We start from the raw sequence: 18,401 nt of genomic DNA, 5'->3' as shown, positions 1-18,401 counted from the left end.
CTAGCATGCTAGCTGCCAGCCCCGAGTTCATTTCTCAGGATATGCATACACACAACATTCCAGTGATATCATCAATCCTAAGAGATTTGTTAGAAAACTTAAAGCAAAGACAACAGTTCAGCTGTTATCAACTGCACCTGAGAAATCTCATATAAATACAGACTTTCTGTAATATTAAGCCAAATAAGTGACCAGGATACTATTTAGATATATTGGTTGTCATGTATAATTTCTGGAACTGGCTTTTTTTTTAACCAAGTATGAATTTGCTTGTGGGGTACACAGGTTATCCTACAACCTCTCCCTTTTTTCTTACACATACAAATGTGTGCACACACATACACACACCTCCTCTTCCTCCATTGAAATGTGCTAATATATTATCAGATAGCTCTCAAGATGGCCCAGCTAGTTTCAGAATTTTTCTTTGGAAGAAAATGTCTGATGAATGAAAAATTTATGAGACTGTTTCCAGTTCAGAGTCTGGCACTGAACTCAATGGAAGACAGACAAGTTGGAAGAAAGTACAAACAATACTCAGAACACATAAGAGAACTGTGCAAAAGAGGCTTGGAAGTGGAGCATGTGGAGGGAGGCAGCAGTTCCCTAACTCAGTGTGTAGATTCAATGAAGCCACATTAAAAGATTACTGAGAAAGATCTCTTGTGCTCTGATATGGAAACATGTTAGGAGACCTTTTTGTTTCTCAGAGACCAATGACCAAAAGTCTTAGAACCCAGAGCTGGGTTTTTCCTGGTGTTTTATAGCCATCCATTTTTTTTAGATCTGTTATCTGGACTGAGCACATGTCACTGACAGGACAGTCAAGCTGGCCTCATGGAAGATTCACTAGAAACACAGAGTTTATTGTGACAACTGTTTTACAGCATAAACCAGAAACTTCATCTACATGCACCCTGCTCTTTGGAATTAATAATTGTGTTACGGGCCTGGAGAGATGGTTAAGTGGATAAAATACTTGCCTCAAATGCATGAGGACCTGAGTTAAATTTCCCCAAAACCAAACAAAAACTCTGAGCATGGTAGTCTGTGCTTATAATCCCAGCACTAGGGAAGCAGAGACCAAAGGGTCCCTGAAGCTTGCTGTCCAGCTGGTTTATTCTAATTGTGGAGCTCCAGGCCAGTGAAAACTGTTTCTTTTTGAGATGATAGTAGACCTCTCTTCCCCACCCCCCACCAAGTTATGCTGTTCTCATCTAGGGACATTGTTTTGAGAAGAAAGAAGTATGTGGTAGTTAAATAGCAAAGTGATAGCTGATGAAATGTATTAAGAGATATTTTGGGCTGGAAGAGGTGGCACATGCCTATAATCCCAGCACTTGGGAAGCTGAGACAGGAAGATACCCCATCTCAGCAGCAACAAAATGGCACTTTTGTCAACTTCTTGTAGAGAAATTACAAAGATGTGATAATAGAGAAGACAGCAAAAGGAGAGTTGCTCATTCAGGTAATGAGTCTCAATGAAGTCATACAAGTGGGGGTCATTTCTGTTAGTGGCCAGTTTATGCAATGCCAGTAGTGATTGATTCACCCTCTTTTCCAAGTGTAATGCATACTCCATTGCGCTCAGCCTTTCCCAGTCATCACGGTCTCGTTTCTTGATGTCCTTCAGACAGATTCTGCCACCCCCCTGGTTCTGTAGCCTCATCAGCTTCTCAGCAGGCTCCCTCTCCTCATGAGACTGGTGAAGAAAGTACTTGGCAAAGTTCGTTAAAGCCACATCATCACAATCAGAGTAGTAAGACATGGATAGACAGATGTAGGAGGCGTACAGCCCAGGTTGATCTGGCGGTTGATGGCAGCCTCCGAGTCCTTGCGGTAGTTCTTGGCGCACCTGTGATGGGGATATGCTGGTCATGGCGGTGGCTGGATTAGCAGTGCTGGAGCTGCTGCAGTGGAGGCCTTGGGGTGATCCAAGCATGCTGCAAGGTGGCGACAAAGGGCTCTGGCTGCCAGTGGCCAGCTGCAGCACAGGTCAAGTGCCGGGTTCTGTTCAAGCACTGCTGAAGCAGGAAGCCTCAGCGACTCTCAGCGGAGTGTGTCTCAATAGCGCAGTTTTGATACTGAGGCTTCCTGGCTGTTACCACACACCTTGGCATTTTACCCTGAGATGTTTAGCTACTTGTATAAGGTTGCAGACATAAGACAGAGGTCATTTTTGGTGCTAGGAATGTACCCTATTCTTCTGGACGCAATCTGCTGCTGCATAGTGGCTCTACTGTCCTGTTTTCCTGGCCCATCAATGCCAGTTTGGTGCAAGGCACTGGAATGTGTCTTTAAGATCCTGTCTCAAAATATGGAGGATAGCAGCAGTGAACCCCGCAAACTTCAAGTCTGGCCAGCCAGGCAAGATATGCTGACTGGTACAATGGTGGTACATAGTTTATGGGGAAACCAACTGCTCTTTAATTGGATTTGAGGCCCGCTCCATAGAAGGGAATCCATGCATGGAACTGAAAATCTAATCAAAACCTATGGCTGGGTAAGTCATAAGACCTGGGAGGAAACTACTACTGTTGTTTCTCTTAATGGATATAGTATTCCCACCAAATTGCCCCCTAAATATTTATGTTTATGCTCATATATTAATGCTACACTCACTTTTGTTTAGAGGAGTTTTTCTTTTCAGGTGGCAGTGACTACTAGAGAGACTTACAAGCTATCAAAGGGCCAAGAAGATCTGACAATAGTTCAGCATTAAATAAGTCATTATTATCACATGTCTAAAGTGCAGGAACCATTGTGGAAGAGGTGGTGGAAAGGATGTAAGCACCAAAGGAAGAAAATGAGTGCTTTAGAATGCTATCTCCCAGACAGTGACTATTACATTTCTGACCTCACAGTGGCTGACACTATCTACATGAGACCTGCATAATATAAGTGTAAAAAAATACACAAAAAACACAATGATGGTATCAAAATAGAAAAGGGGCTACCTGGAAAGAAGGGGTGGGAGGACAAAAAAGGGTGGTGGGAGGGTACATTGTGTATAAGAATGGAGGTTGTCAATCAAAAGCTAAAAAGGAAAGGTGCATGGTGTCCTTGAGTCTGCTACCAGAGGTTGTCCTCTGGCCTCCAAATGCACACACATCATGTATGTGCACACACAGAAATGCACATGCACAAAGAAAGGCTTAAAAACTTGTGTCCTAGACATCTTGGGTAAATTATCAGAAGAGCCAAGTATTAAAACTAAATCATATGTACAGATGAGCCACAGCACAGCCAATAGGAAATAGGAGAAACTTCCACCTCATGAAAGTAAAAAGACAAAAGCAACCTTAAAGCTGCTCCTGAGACTACAAGATCTACAACTATGAAATCCTGTTTTCACTGAACTCTAACAGTACATCACGATATGCTTTACTCTTACCACTAGCTAGAAGTTTACATTTGCTTGGCCAGACATTGAGGTTTCATGTACAGCAGCTAGTTAGCCATGAGTGGAAAGTGAATATGGTTAGAAAATAATGAGAGACAGCATTAAAAGTGGTTTAACATGCCCTAAGGGGCAAGCTGAACACCATAATTTTCTCCAACTGTGGAAAAAACTTGAACCAGATTTTAGCTTTCTGGATGTATTAACAGGTCTGCATTGTGTTCCCCTAGATAGTTACAAAGCATGTTACCAATAATTAAAACTGAATTTTCCAACCCTTTAAGAGCAAAAGTTGGGAATATAATATCAGTGACCTTGAAAAGTGTTATAACTCAATATACATCACATTCACCATTCTAGGATTTAACTACTGATACTCAGAATTCACAACTTCTGCATGGAGCAGCTATGCTTTGGCAAATACTCTCTACTCAACTGCATTTCCAATTTTCCTGCAAAAGTCTTATGGCTAAATAGTACTACTGCCAGGTTATTAGCATCACTTGTCCCGTCCCGTGTGTGTTCCTTGAAGACTACAGCTAGAACACAGGAATCTGAGTACACTGGTTGGACAGATGTGAACGCAAGTGAAGTGAGCAACCACATGATCTCTTACAGAACTTTGGCACTGGGATGGAGGAGTAAAGTGCACTGGTCTTTATCCTTGCAGATGGCAGAAGCCTCAGGTGAGGTTGACTTGGAAGCCAGGCTGCAGGACATGGAAGGAAGCACATTTGCATGAAGAAGAGACAGGTCTGAAGGGACAGAGACCAAATGGCTCCAGAAAGAACCTGAGAGAGCATTTGGATCCTGATTACTACCCCAGGCAAAGACCTACTGTACTCATACACTTGAGTTCCTCAGAGCCAGGATTTTTCATGTTTCTTACTACAGAATCAGAATTTGACCTAATCCAGTCAGTTTGTCTTTACCACTTTGGAAGAAGAGGGTCTACAGTATTCATCGGATTCTTGGTCACACCCATGGTCCAACAAACACAACAAAGTAATTAATGAATGCAGACTACCCAGATAACTACCCAGAGATTTTGGAAAGAAGTTTACTCATATTTTTTTCATTCTTAAAAGAAGGTTACACTTTGAGTCTGTTTTCTCTGCTTTGAGTTGCATGAGAGGTAAGTGAAACCATGTATATAAAACACCTACCACAATGCTTGTTTTTCTTTTTATCCCCCTCGGCACCCTGCAAATACAACATGGCTACAGACCACTGACTGATTCTGTTACTCTTACAACAGATGATGCCACCAATTTAATCTCTGGGACTCACACTGGTAATCTGTTCTGCAGGAATTATTTCAAAGTCATCTCTACACTCCTGCTGGGTTCTCTAATGTAAACAACATCTGGGAACTTCAGAATAGAATAAGGATAAGAGAAAAATGATTAATATATAGGCTGGGCTGAGAACCCATAAATAAATAAATCAAACATGACCTGTAGGTCAAATTTCAGAACTGGATTCACAAGGACCATACTTTGAGCAAGCTAAGACAAGTAGACAACTGATCGATCCTCTACTTCCACACGCCCTTTCTCCCCAGTAACCTTCAAGTTAGAGTGGATTTAAACCGGGTATGGTGGCGCATGCCTTTAATCCCAACACTCGGGAGGCAGAGGTAGGAGGATTGCTGTGAGTTCAAGGCCACCCTGAAACAACATAGTTAATTCCAGGTCAGCCTGGACCAGGGTGAGACCCTACCTCAGAAAAGCAAAAAAATTAAAAAAAAAAGAGTGGACTTAAGCCTATGATTGGCCAATAAGATGCAAGTAGAGGCCTATGTTGTACAGTCCAAGAACACGGCCCACTCTCTGATAAAATGAAATTAGTCCTTAATCTTGCATTTTTCTAGGAAGATATGATGCTTGGGAGTGTAGAAACCAATTTGTAACCATGAGAACAAATGTTCATGCACTAAAATGGTGGCATACAAAGGGGGAAAAGCTCCGCAGGGCAAGATGGCATTTTTGAGAATGTAAATTGCCACCTGCTACCCTTTACCTCCAGGTCCTTCCTTTTTTCCTTCATTTGTTCTTTCTCCCTTCCTTCTGTGTCCTTTCTTTTTATTTTTTCTCTTTCTTTCTCCTTCCCTTCTTCCTATCCCCTCTCTCTATCTGGTGCTGGGAATCTAGGGTCTCGTATATTCTAGACAATCACCCTACTATTGAGCTATCACATTAGCCCAATTTATTTTCTTTTTAAGGGGGTTCTCAACCCCATGCTGACCTGGAACTCATTCTGTAATCCAGGCTGGCCTCGAACTCACATCAATCCTATCATAGCTTTCCAAGTAGTAAGATTAAAGGCACACACCACCACACCTGTTTTCCCAGATTCATCTTTGACATTAGAAAAATGTTAAATAAATTTGTTTAACCTGTGAGTGAGTTTTCTCAGAATTTTACTTCCATCCACTCATTCATAACACTATTGTGTGGATTTTGTCCTTTGATACAAGTGCATGCACATGCACACACACACACACATACACACACACGCACACACACACACACGCACACATACACACAAACATACGAATGATTCAAGAGTGCAACATCACATTTCTGGAATGTTTGTATAGCACATATTTTAAAGACTGAATGTGTGAACAGCTGGAAAGAGGTCAAATACATATACAAATTTCATCTAAATGCAAATGAGAATTCCAGAGATTTCTCCATCAGTTTGTATTCTGAGAATCAATTTAATTTTCCTTCCTGGCAATAAAGTGTCTAGTGTTTTGGGATATGGCCCCATCCCAGTAACCTACCTTAATACACTCATCTTACATATACATACATATATTTTTTTTTCTTTTTTGGTTTTTCCAGGTAGGGTCTCACTCTAGCCCAGAATGTCCTGCAATTCACTATGTAGTCCCAAGGTGGCCTTTAACTCACAGCAATCTCCTACCTTGCATCCCAAGTGATGGGATTAAAGGTGTGCAACCCTACACTCAGCTCTACACATATTTTTCAAATTAAATCAATATACAAATAGTTATATGTACCACCACTCTTAGCACTTATCTGGAAAATCCATCCCATGTTTGAAATAAGCTTGGTAGTATTTAAGTTAAGTGGCTGTATTGATTACTTCTTTCATTGCTGTTACAACATACCTGCCAATACTTTAAGTCACTTCTGTCAATGTCCATGTCTAGTCTATTTGATAAATAGCTGAGATATCATGAATGTGACATATCCACATACTCCCCTCAGCTGGAAAGTTCCTGCCCCTGGGTTTCCAAAAGTCGTGTTTAATTTGTTACAGTAACAATCAGAAGGATATAAACAGACATAGGGACACACTGGAAAATGGAATGCTGGAGCTTTTCCCAAACAGTAGCCAATTCCAACTCCATGGGAGTGGATTAAGAAGAGAACAAAGATGAAAATTAAACAACCATGAGATTGCACCTGACTCCTGTAAGGATGGCAATCATTAAAAATTCTAACATGACAAATGTTGGCAAGGATGAGAGGAAAGAGGAACTCTCATCCACTGTTGGTAGGAATGTAAACTTGTACAACCACTATGGAAATCAAGTTGAAGATTCCTGAAAAGGATGAATGCAGAGCTACCAATAGAACCAGTTATTGCCTTACTGAGCATTGATCCTAAATGTTCCATGCATCAATACAGGGACATTTGTTCATGTTTATAGCTGCTCGATTCATTATAGCTAAGAGCTGGAATCAACCCAAGGGCCCATCATTGGATGAATGGATAATGAAGTTGTGGTACATTTACACAATGGAATTCTACTCAGCAGTAAGTAAAAATGATGCAATGAAATTTGTAGAAAAGTGGACAGACTCAGAACAGATCATACTCAGTGAACACACATAATCACAGAGAGACAAACGCAGCATGGTGTCACTTATCTGTGGTTCCTAACCTGGACCTGCTCGAGTTGCTGCCATACCTGATGGGCAACTCAAGGCCCAGACAACAAGGATGGAAGGGTTTGGGAGACAGGAACAAACACAAAATAAAATCCAAAATGAGCTGATACCCTAGAAACCTTTATCCTTGGAGATAGCCTAAAAGATATAATGCTCAAAAGGAGTAATGAGGGAGCACCTAAAAAGTAGGGCTCTGGTGAGGATGGGATGAAGCCTAAGCTTAAAAGAAAAAAAATTCTGTTTCTGACCTATAGCTCCCAGCACCAGAGACTGGTTGCTATCCACATTGAGCTGTTGATTGGAGAGACCTACAAGGTCCCAAATCAAGACAGCTTTCTGTCAAAGCATTTGATTACCTGCCAGAGACAAAAGCTAAGACCCTATTGCTGAATATACCATATGCTGCTGACATAGAGCATGGAGAGACTTTTCTGGAATTCAGAAGAAACTCAATCCCCAGATAATTCGCCTGTCTAGTGCTGGAAAGCGCTTCATAAGCTACTGGGTGGGGGGGGGGGGTGGCCAACAATGGTTTAAGCAACCAGAGGTCTAAACTACTCAGAAGCAAGAACCCTGACACAATGTACATGCCAGTGTAATAGTGGCACACTATTACTCTATTACTCAGTGGCTAACCAATAGCTTTCTTATTGGCTAAGAGATCTGCTCACTGTAAAGGAACCCATATGTGGAGCTGGGAACCAGATCAGAATCCTATGGAGACAAAGATTATGCTCTCCAGTGTCAAGCTCTCACTAAGTCTTTGGCTAAAAGAGGGGTTACATATATCAAATTCTACCTACATTGACAATGCTTATCTTATTTAAACTATGTTGACTTCACTCTCTGTTGGGGAATCTGTTATTCTTTTTCAGAAGGTAGAGAGACCTGAGGAGATAAACTACCCCTCACACTTCAGCCAAGCCACGGCTAAAACCACAGAGGAATGGGGGAGATGAGCAAGAGTGCTGCTTCCATGCTGAACCTGGTAACCAGCACCAGGGTGAAGGAGACAGACCCTGAGGTAACTCAACACCTACCAAAGCATAGATCCAAAGGTTCCTAAGAGCTCATCACTGAAGTAAACTTAAAACTACCCACCATGGCTCAGGGAATTTTGTGGGAAAGGGGGAGGAAAGATTATAAGAGCCACAGGTTGAGACATCATGCCCAGAGGCATTCCCTCCCCAGCAAAATAACTGAATACTGCTCCCACAATGCATAAACTACAACACCTTGAGGAATACCTGAAACCTCCCTGAGGCTTGTCCCCATCGGGGTTGGGGTTAGGGATGAGGGAAAAGAGGGTATCAACACATGTTGTATCCATACGAAACATGTGGTTAATAATAATAATAAACATTAAAAAAAGAAGAGAGAAGAGTGGCTGGAAAGATGGTTTAGCAGTTAAGGTGCTTGCCTGCAAAGCCTAATGACTCATGATTGAATCACCAGCTCCCACATGAGCCAGGCACACAAGGTGATGCATGTGCAAGGTTGGTGCACATGTCTGGAGTTTGATTACAGTGGCTGGATGCCCTGGTGCACCAATTCTCTCTCTATCTTACTCTCAATCTCATTTAAAAAGTAGACCAGTCTACTAGGCTTGCTTCAAAAAAAGAAGAAAGAAGAAGGAGCAGTAGTGGAATGAGGAGAAGGAGAAGAAAAGAGCAAAGAACTATGCACATGCCCCAGGACATTTATGGGTAGGGAAACATTGGGAGAACATTATAAGGTTCCAGTCCATAGGACAAGGGGAAATTATTTAATTGCTAAGTGGGTAACTGGACTGATATTTCAGAAAGTCTTAGCTATGGAACCATTGTGTTTAGGCTCAGTGAAAAGAAAAAAGTAGTGAATGAGCTATTCTAGTTTTACTTTTCTCTCCACTTCCTTCTAGTTACTCTGACTGTGAGAATCCTCCCCACCCATTGCTCCAATCTCAGATGCTCTTGTTAATCCAAATAAATTCATCCATATCTAAGAAAGTCTTATGATGACAAGCCTGACAAAAGAAATGCAGAGCCACCAAATATAGAAAATTCCCTCATTATGAGCTGCTTGTGTAGCAAATGTTTATGTACAAGATGAGTGTTGGAACTTCACATTTTAAGAACTCTCTACTTAGTTCCATAGCCCATTTTTTTTAATTGGCTTGTTTGATTTCTTATTATTTAATTTTTTGAGCTCTTTGTATATCCTAGATATTAATCCTCTATCATATGTATAGCTGGCAAAGATTTTTTCCCATTCTGTAGGTTGCCTCTTTGCTTTATTCAATGTCGTTTGCTGTACAAAATCTTTGCAATTTCATGAGGTCCCGGTGGTTAATCTGAGGCTTTATTGCCTGAGAAATTGGCGTTATATTCAGAAAGTCTTTGCCAAGACCAATATGTTGAAGGGTTTCCCCTACTTTTTCTGCTAACAGTTTCAGAGTTTCAGGTCTGATGTTAAGGTCTTTAATCTATTTGGACTTAATTCTTATGCATGGAGAGAGAGACAAATCTATTTTCATCTTGTTATAGATAAATATCCAGTTTTCCCAGCACCATTTGCTGAACAGGCTGTCTTTTCTCCAGTGAGTATTTTTGGCATTTTTATCGAATAGCAGGTGGCTATAACTACTCGGACTTCTATCTGGGTCCTCTATTCTGTTCCATTGATCTACATGTCTGCTTTTGTGCCAGTACCATACTGTTTTTGTTACTATGGCTCTATAGTATAGGTTAAAAATCAGGTATAGTGATACCACCAGCCACATTTTTGTTGCTCAATATTATTTTAGATATTCAAGGATTTTTTGTGATTCCAAATGAATTTTTGGATTGTTTTTTCTATTTCCTTGAAGAATGTCGTTAGAATTTTGATGGGGATTGCATTAAATATGTAGATTGCTTTTGGTAAAATTGCCATTTTCACAATATTGATTCTTCCGATCCAGAAACAAGAGATGTTTTTCCATTTCCTTGTGTCCTCTGCAATTTCTCGTTTGAGTGTTTTATAGTTTTCATTGTAGAGATCTTTTACTTCCTTGGTTAGGTTTATTCCCAGGTACTTAATTTTCTTTGATGCAATTGTGAATGGGAGTGATTCTCTGATTTCATTCTCTGTGTGTTTGTTGTTAGCATATAGGAATGCTACTGATTTCTGTGTATTTATTTTGTATCCTGCTACGTGGCTGTAGGTGTTTATCAGCTCTAACAGTTTGCTGGTAGAGTCTTTAGGGTCCTTTATATATAGAATCATGTTATCTGCAAATAATGATAACTTGATCTCTTCCTTTCCAATTTGTACCCATTTTATGTTCTTCCCTTGCCTTATTGCTATAGCTAAAGCTTCCAGTACTATATTAAATAAAAGTGGGGACAGTGGACACCCTTGTCTTGTTTCTGATTTTAGTGGAAAAGCTTCCAGTTTTTCCCCATTTAGTAATATGTTGGCTATAGGCTTGTCATAAATAGCCCTTATTATATTGAGATATGATCCTTCTATTCCTAATCTCTGTAGGACTTTTGTCATGAAGGGACGTTGGACTTTGTCAAATGCTTTTTCTGTGTCTTATGAGATGATCATGTGACTTTTCTTATAGAAGAAGGAAAAGAAAGTGGATATTTATAAGAATAGTGCTGGCTACTTTATATCTCTTAATTCTCATGATGTTTCTGAGTAGATTTACCTCATTTTACAATAAAATAAACTCAGGCTTACAGTAAAGTTAGGGAACTTACCCTGAATTATACAAACATTAAACAGCAGAGTAAAAATTTCAAATTTAATGATTCTGATGCTAAAACCTGTGCTTCCCCTCCAAAGTAGTGATCAAAGAGATCATGCTGTTTATACAAGGGTATATTAAAAGCCAGGTAAAGTAATCTTCTTAATGTCACCAAACAAATTTAAAACATAGCACATGAAATTAAAATTTAGATCTCTCAAATCTCAGGGCAGGCCCTGTCTGTTAACTTCAGTCTCCTTCTGGTCTCACTTTCCATGATCCTGTATGACAGGATTAGCTCACAGCCCTTGAATTTAAAGAAATGCATATTTTTAGATATATGTTTTAATTTATTTGAGAGAGTCAGAGAAAAGGTGAGGGAGGGAGAGAGAGAGATAGAGAATGGGCATGCCAGGGCATCCAGCCACTGCAAATGAAATACACACACACGTGCCACCTTGTACATCTGGCTTACTTAGGTCCTGGGGAATCGAACTTTGGTCCTTTGGCTTTGTAGGCAAATGCCTTAACTGCTAAGTCATCTTACCAGTCCAAAGTAATGGTTTTATATAAGCTTCAGGGATGTCATTCATGTCCTCCAAAATCTTTAGGTAATTTAACTCCTCAGTGCAGCGTTAGGTGCTTCTTGCAAGATATGTAAATTATTCCAATTTTGTTCTCATACATCTATTGACCTCAAACCATGAGAAGACAGAAGCAATTTTGATGTTAGCTTAAAATGATATGCATTAAAATTTACAACAGAAGTTCCATGTCTAGCGGAAGCAGAAGATAGGATGGAAAATTCAAACAGGTATCCTAATGTTCCACTACTTGATGGGTGGTATGCATATATTTACTAAATTTTATTCTTAAATTAACTAATGTATATGACATGAGTTCTTTAAATGTGTTGTATAATACACTGAAAAATATTATAAATGGGAAAATCAAGCTAATTTATACACATGGTATGTGCAAATAGCTGGAAGTACTTTTGTGACTAATCATTTGCTCTCTGATCTTCAGTTTCTTAAAGATAAAAAGAATTACAAGACAATTGTAAGGATTACATGAGACAAAGTACCTAATATTTTATCTTTTATCTAGTGGTTCTTGCCATTCTGTAACAATCATAATGTTAATAGAAGAATTCCTTTACCTAAGATACAACATGTGATTAATTTCTCAGCTATCAGATGGAATTGAGTACTATTCAAATATAAGGCCAGGTCAAGATGTTATATGGTATAATATCCTACTTAAAACATAACAAACAATGATGAAATATAAATTTCACATACTATATCTTTGTGACTTTGACCTTTATTTGCCCCTTTTCTGTGTTCCCTCCTTCATATAAGGTTCAACTGTGAAAAGCCACACTCCTAGGGTGGAGGGATGGCTCAGCAGTTAAGTGTGCACCCTGCACAAGCATGAGAGTCTGAGAGGACCTGAAACTGCCAAAATATGAACCTCCAGATCCCATATAAACAGATGGGTATGGCCACATGCATCTGTATCCTCAGTCCCACAAAGAGGAGCAGAGGCAAAAGAATCACCTGGGCTCATAAAAACCAGCAAGCCCTGATTATTGGTCAGACACTGTACTCAAAATGAGAAAGGTCAAAGGCATAAGAGCAGTGGAGCAGGACACACGATGTTCTGCTCTGACCCCCGCAGCACCACACATACCATACCACACAAGGACACACACACACAAGAAAAGCCATATTCCTTTAAAAGCTTGTCTTGCTAACCTCTCAGCTGCTTGTTCCTGGGGAACAGTCTTCTTAGGTCGTTGTATACTCCTGGAACTCTACCCAACCTCTGCCCTCACCACACCCCATACCCTCTCAGGAAAACCATCTGGTGAGGTGTAGCATTGGCATTGCTTATATCACCCAAGAATATGTTTGGCTTGTCTCATCCTAGAATGTGCTTTCCCCTTCAAAAGTCCTCTCATGCTTTCAGACCAAACTTATATACTGCATTATGGAGGAAATCTGCTCAATTTGATGATCAAGGTGAAAATTCTAGCTTGTGCACTCCCACTGTTGCACTGCCTGTGCATTACCTATTTGGTAGTGATACCACATGCCCTTGTAGTGTGGAGAGACGCATGCAGGCCTCAGCCTACTGTGCTGCAAGCTCCCCTGAAGGAGAGACAGTCTCTAGTTCATCTCTGGACTCTGTACTTCTATCCCTAATTCATCAACAGATGATACTCAATGTGTTTATGAGTCAAACATATATTAACTAGGTACAAAATCATTTTCTGCTTCCCTTTGGGCCTTCATAACTAGCAACAATTATACACATTCCTTACATGAGTTCATGTGAAGTTAATTAAATCTCTAACTCAGCAGGTTATCAGAACTGAATGTACCCAACTCATCTAAGTGAAAAGATAAGTTTCTGCTTTCAAGCTATTTTAGTGGGGATCCTTGGAAAAAGTCTTCACTAGCTATACAGCTCTTAATACCTGACAAATGAAATATTGTACATTAAACTACTTTGGCAAAGTAGTTATATGCCTAGCTTTTATAAATATTTTACATTTTTAAGACAATTTTGCTCAATACAATTTCAGGGGAAAATGTGGCATCTGTGAATGTAGTTTCTCCCCCTCAGTGATCCCAGCCATGCACAGCTCAGTCACTTCATGGGTTAAGACCAAGACAGTTGCAACAAACCTTGAAGGCTGTCTTTCTTTGTGGCTATAGTCTAGATGTAGTTTGGAAGAGACTTCTTCTATGACTCACCTTTAATTTCCACCCACTCACAAGATAAAGCCACCATGAAATAGGGGTTTGAAAGGGGATTTGACATCAAACTTCAACCATGGCAGGTCCAAAAATCCCGCCAATGCCAGCCAAGTATGAGCTCAAAAGTGCTCATGAGAGGAGAGTAAGTTTTACTAAACAATCCTCTTTGATAAGTTAAGTACAAGTGAATCAGAACCAGATGGGTTAAATTCCCTTTGAAATACTCATGTATTTAAAAGTAAATGGAAAAGTATTCAGTAAAGCATCTGCAGCACAGTAAGAAATCATCTTCCTGGGACCTTAGCAAAAGGGTTCCCCAAGACCTCCTGACAGACCCCAGGCAAGCTCATGGAAGTGTCAGAGACTTGTCACTGCGATGGCAGTGCTGTAGTGGAGCTCATGGGAGTTGGATCTGAATCCAGGCCCGCTGCTTGCTCACCCCAGCAAATCAACTCCCTTTGTGACAGGAAGTTCCTTCAAGAGTTGCCTAGCTTAAGGTGTAAATATAAACTACATATAAAATACCTTGCCTTGAGTCCTTATCTCACCAGTAAGGCAAGGATCATCAAGAAAGATGGTGACAACCCAGTCATCAGCAGTGACTTGCCTCAATGTATGGGCTTTTCAGATGACCATCCTTGAGTGGGTTGTGCAGGAGAAGGAAGAGCTTGGAGGCATCCAAACCCAAAATTAAGCAGTACGCTGAATGCACACAAGGAAACCACAGAAGCGTCCACATTCTCTGGGAAGAGGCAGGGGCCATGCAGAAAGAAAAGTGCATGTGAGAGCTGGAGAGATGACTTAGCAGTTAAGCGCTTGACTGTGAAGCCTAAGGACGCCAGTTCGAGGCTTGATTCCCCAGGACCCATGCTAGCCAGATGCACAGGAGGCGCATGCATCTGGAATTCGTTTGCAGTGTCTGGAGGCCCTGGCGCACCCATTCTCTCTCTTTATCTACCTCTTTCTCTCTGTATCTGTCACTCTCAAATAAATAAATTTTTTTCTTAAAAAAAGTGCATGTGAAACTAAAATTCCCATTCATTCAAGAGTTTGCTAATCTTACATGAATTTCCCCCTTTTAGAATCAGAGAAGCCCATAGGAAACATGTGGCCAAAATTGTCTCTACAGATGAAATATCTGACACTTAGCAATGAAATGATTTGCCCAAGGTCACATAGCTATTGAAAAGCAGAACCATCATGAGAGCCCGAGTTTCCTGTCTCCATCCCAGACTGTTCTCACTAAATCACATGACTACTTTGGATGCAAGCTTGATGAGCTCTGTTGCCAGGTGGCAACTGGTTTTCCCTCCAATGGAAGGGACAGCACAGTCTTTGTTTCACCTTGGGACAAACCAGAGATGATGTCAAGAAAGCCATGTTTAAACCAGGTCAGCCAGCAGGGACTATCTAAAGCACAGCTGAGCAAGTGATGCTCTGGCCAGGATTCCTTTGGTACAATGGGTTGTCAGTTGAGTTAACCAACTAAGCCAAACATTCATTGAAGAGGCTGGGCAAGATGGGCCAGGTTAGGAAAGGGTGAAGGAAAGATATTGGATTACTGGATCTTCCTTTGTAGCATCTTTCCTACCCCAGAGGTACTCCTAGCATACCTAAGCTGCTCCTAGAAGGTCTTTGGGTCATTTGCTATCACTTGATATGTTTGCATTTATAATATTCTCACTTAAAATATTATATATACATATATAAAATGTAGAGAGAGAGAATGGGTACACTGGGCCCTCTAGCCACTGAAAACTAACTCCAGATGCATGTGCATCTGGCTTACATGGGTTCTTGGAAATTCAACATGGGTCTTTAGGCTTCACAGTCAAGCATCTGCTTGTCTGCTAAGCCTTATCTCCAGCCCCTAAAAGTATTTTTGGTGTATCCCTCAACTTAAACAGTAAGCCACCACCAGGAGTTGAATTTGCTAGGATTAGGGCTGCACAGTTTGAATAAGTGGGCTTCTCTATGGTGGCTACATCAAAAGATAATGTGTTATTTCCCCTCCATTCAATTTTGGTTTGCTATGAAAAAGAACTCTTGAACAAACTGGGCATAATAATTAGCACTCCACATCCTTGCAATTAGGCAAAGTTACCATTTAACCTCATTTCCCACCTCCTACTTAAGTTTCTCCTAGAAACTGTTAAATGTTTGATATGACACATCTCATATACTCCTTATATGCACTTTTCTTAACTGCATTTCTTGTTCTTCTTTTAGTTATCTAAACAACATAGCTATAACATGAATTATTAATGCTTGGGTACCATTTTCAATGCCACACAATGCTTAGTTGTGTATATTGGTAATTCTAGGTGACAGTATTTACATTATCAGATACATTCCAAGCCAGGATATAACCCCAGTTTAAATAGATAATCCCTCAAGTGTGGAGAAGGGCAGCATGAATTATCTAGATATTTTATAATTATCTTAGAGCCCGATCAAGGAAATCATGAAGCTATTTTGCTAAAATGAAGGCTGTTTTGGCACACTGACAACTAGCTTTAGAAATTCTATACTTAAGAAGTTGGGTATAATTATAAAGAAAGGAAAAGAAAAATCATATAGCAAAATATGTGGCTACAGTATCTAGTAATATAAAAACAGAAATGTATGAAAAACAGAACAGTCACACTCAGAAGACAGAGTGGGAACAGATATCAAATGTGTTTTCAGAGAAGCAGTGCCTTTGGGATAAAAAGATTAAGTTTGTTTTCTGAAAGCTAATTTTATATACATGGTCATCTTTGAACTAATATAAGAAAACTATGCTTTCTGACTTGATATTTAAACAAGCTGTGGAGCAATGTATGTACATTCAAATGTATATCTGTAATGTTGAATTTTTATTGACAACATAACAGAATTTTTTTTTTTTTTTTGAGGCAGGGTCTCACTCTAGCCCAAGCTGACCTGGAACTCCAAGGCTGGCCTTAAACTCACAGCAAGCCTCCTACTTCAGCCTCCTGAGGGCTTGAACTAAAGGTGTGTGTCACCACACTCAGTTTCTGATTGGATTTCAAATCACCATGGAAATACACCTTTGGGCGTGTCTAAGAGGATGTTTCCAGACTGTTTAATTGAGCAGGGAAGACCTCTCCCCTCAGCCCTAGTCCTGCTGTAAGTGAGTGGCACTATCCCATGAGCAGGAGGTGAGTCCTGGACTGAACAAGAAAGCAAGCTCTCTACTTCCTGACTGTGGATGTCATGTGACCACCCATCAAAGCTTCTGCTACTACAGCTAGAGACACTCACTGCCATGCCTGCCCCATTGAGATGAACTGTGTCCTCAAACTGTGAGCTAAAGCAAACTTCCTTCCTTGAGTTGCTTTTGTCAGGTATTTTGTCACAGCAATGAGAAAATAACTAATCCACTGATCTCGCAGAGAGATGCCATTTGCTTGACGTCCTCAAAGACAGCAGTCTGAGAGCTTATGAATTCACCCTGGGAGTAAGTAAGGAGTGGTGCTCTCTATCTACTGCAGGAGAAGAAAGACATGTCCTCACTCAGCACATTCCTCAAGGGCTTGGGTAAATGCAAACAACAGAAGCCAGGGGCCTGCTTCAAGTTACAGGAGATGCTGCATGCAGAGTACTAGGGAAGGGAGTGGAGTGTTGGGTGCTGCACACCGTTCTCTCTCAGGCATGTGCTCTTTTGACAAGTTATTGGCTGCAGCAGCCTGGTTCCTTTCTTAACAAATTGTAGCCACAGATATATTATGTCTAAGGAATTTTGAGACCCCTTCAATAGGGAGCAGGAGCCAATATTCCCAGCTCCAGGCACTTTCAGCATCTGCAGAGAGCACTCCAGGAAGTCTGGCTGGTGGAGGCTGAGCTTCCCAGACTGAAACCCAAGAACTCTCTCATTATAGGAGACTGACTCCAACAAAAGGCCTGCCGAGGACACAGACTGAGGGCAAGCAGACAGTCCTCTGTAAGGAGCCAGGGTCTCTAGCAAAGCAGAGGTTTTACAATCTTCTCAAACTCTGCCAACCCAGCCAAGCTGTGTACCTCGCTATGTCCATGTGAACTAAGGAGATGGAAATGATACAAATTCCCCTGGCTTCTCAGAATGACTGAGTAAATGCAGAGACAGAACTGCCAGGAGGTTTCTGCAGGAGGGCAGGCAGGAAAGAATGGATTGATGCTGGCAGTGGAGAAAGGGTTGAAAAAGCCATGGCATTAAAAAGAAGTATGACAGAGGAAAGTTTCATATCTAAGTGGCAGAAAAATAAAGAACAAATATACTGAAGAGAAATACTGACAGTATTTCATCCAAGAGAAATCTTCTTTTAAAGACACAAAACCTGTTCAATTTTTCTGTATACCCATCATTTACTTTTAGTCTATTATCTGTAAGAATTAAGTGTATCTATGTATACATTTATCTATTTACTACATATGAGAAGCTAAATGAGATCACAGATGCTACACAGAAGTCAGGCTCTTATAACAAATTTTGTGGAATTCATTACTAATGGTCTTAGTGAAGGTGACTTGAAATGTCCTTATAGGAAACCAAGCCTACCCTGGAGATTAGCAGGGCTGTCATTTCCCTGAAGATACCCATGGGGCCA

The 18,401-nt window shown here is 40.6% G+C and overlaps 1 protein-coding gene and 1 pseudogene across 1 annotated transcript in view; both read right to left on the bottom strand.

The window, feature by feature from the left end:
• The window catches only part of Fbn1 (fibrillin 1), a 254,992-nt gene that overhangs the window by 150,081 nt on the left and 86,510 nt on the right, over positions 1-18,401 (bottom strand). The gene's annotated exons all lie outside the window — the stretch shown is intronic.
• LOC105944861 lies at positions 836-2,120 on the bottom strand (annotated as a pseudogene).

Source organism: Jaculus jaculus, chromosome 8 (assembly GCF_020740685.1).
Source record: "Jaculus jaculus isolate mJacJac1 chromosome 8, mJacJac1.mat.Y.cur, whole genome shotgun sequence".
Taxonomy (NCBI): domain Eukaryota; kingdom Metazoa; phylum Chordata; class Mammalia; order Rodentia; family Dipodidae; genus Jaculus; species Jaculus jaculus.
The sequence above is the reverse complement of the archived record's forward strand: the minus strand, read 5'-3'. Positions and strand labels throughout refer to the sequence as shown.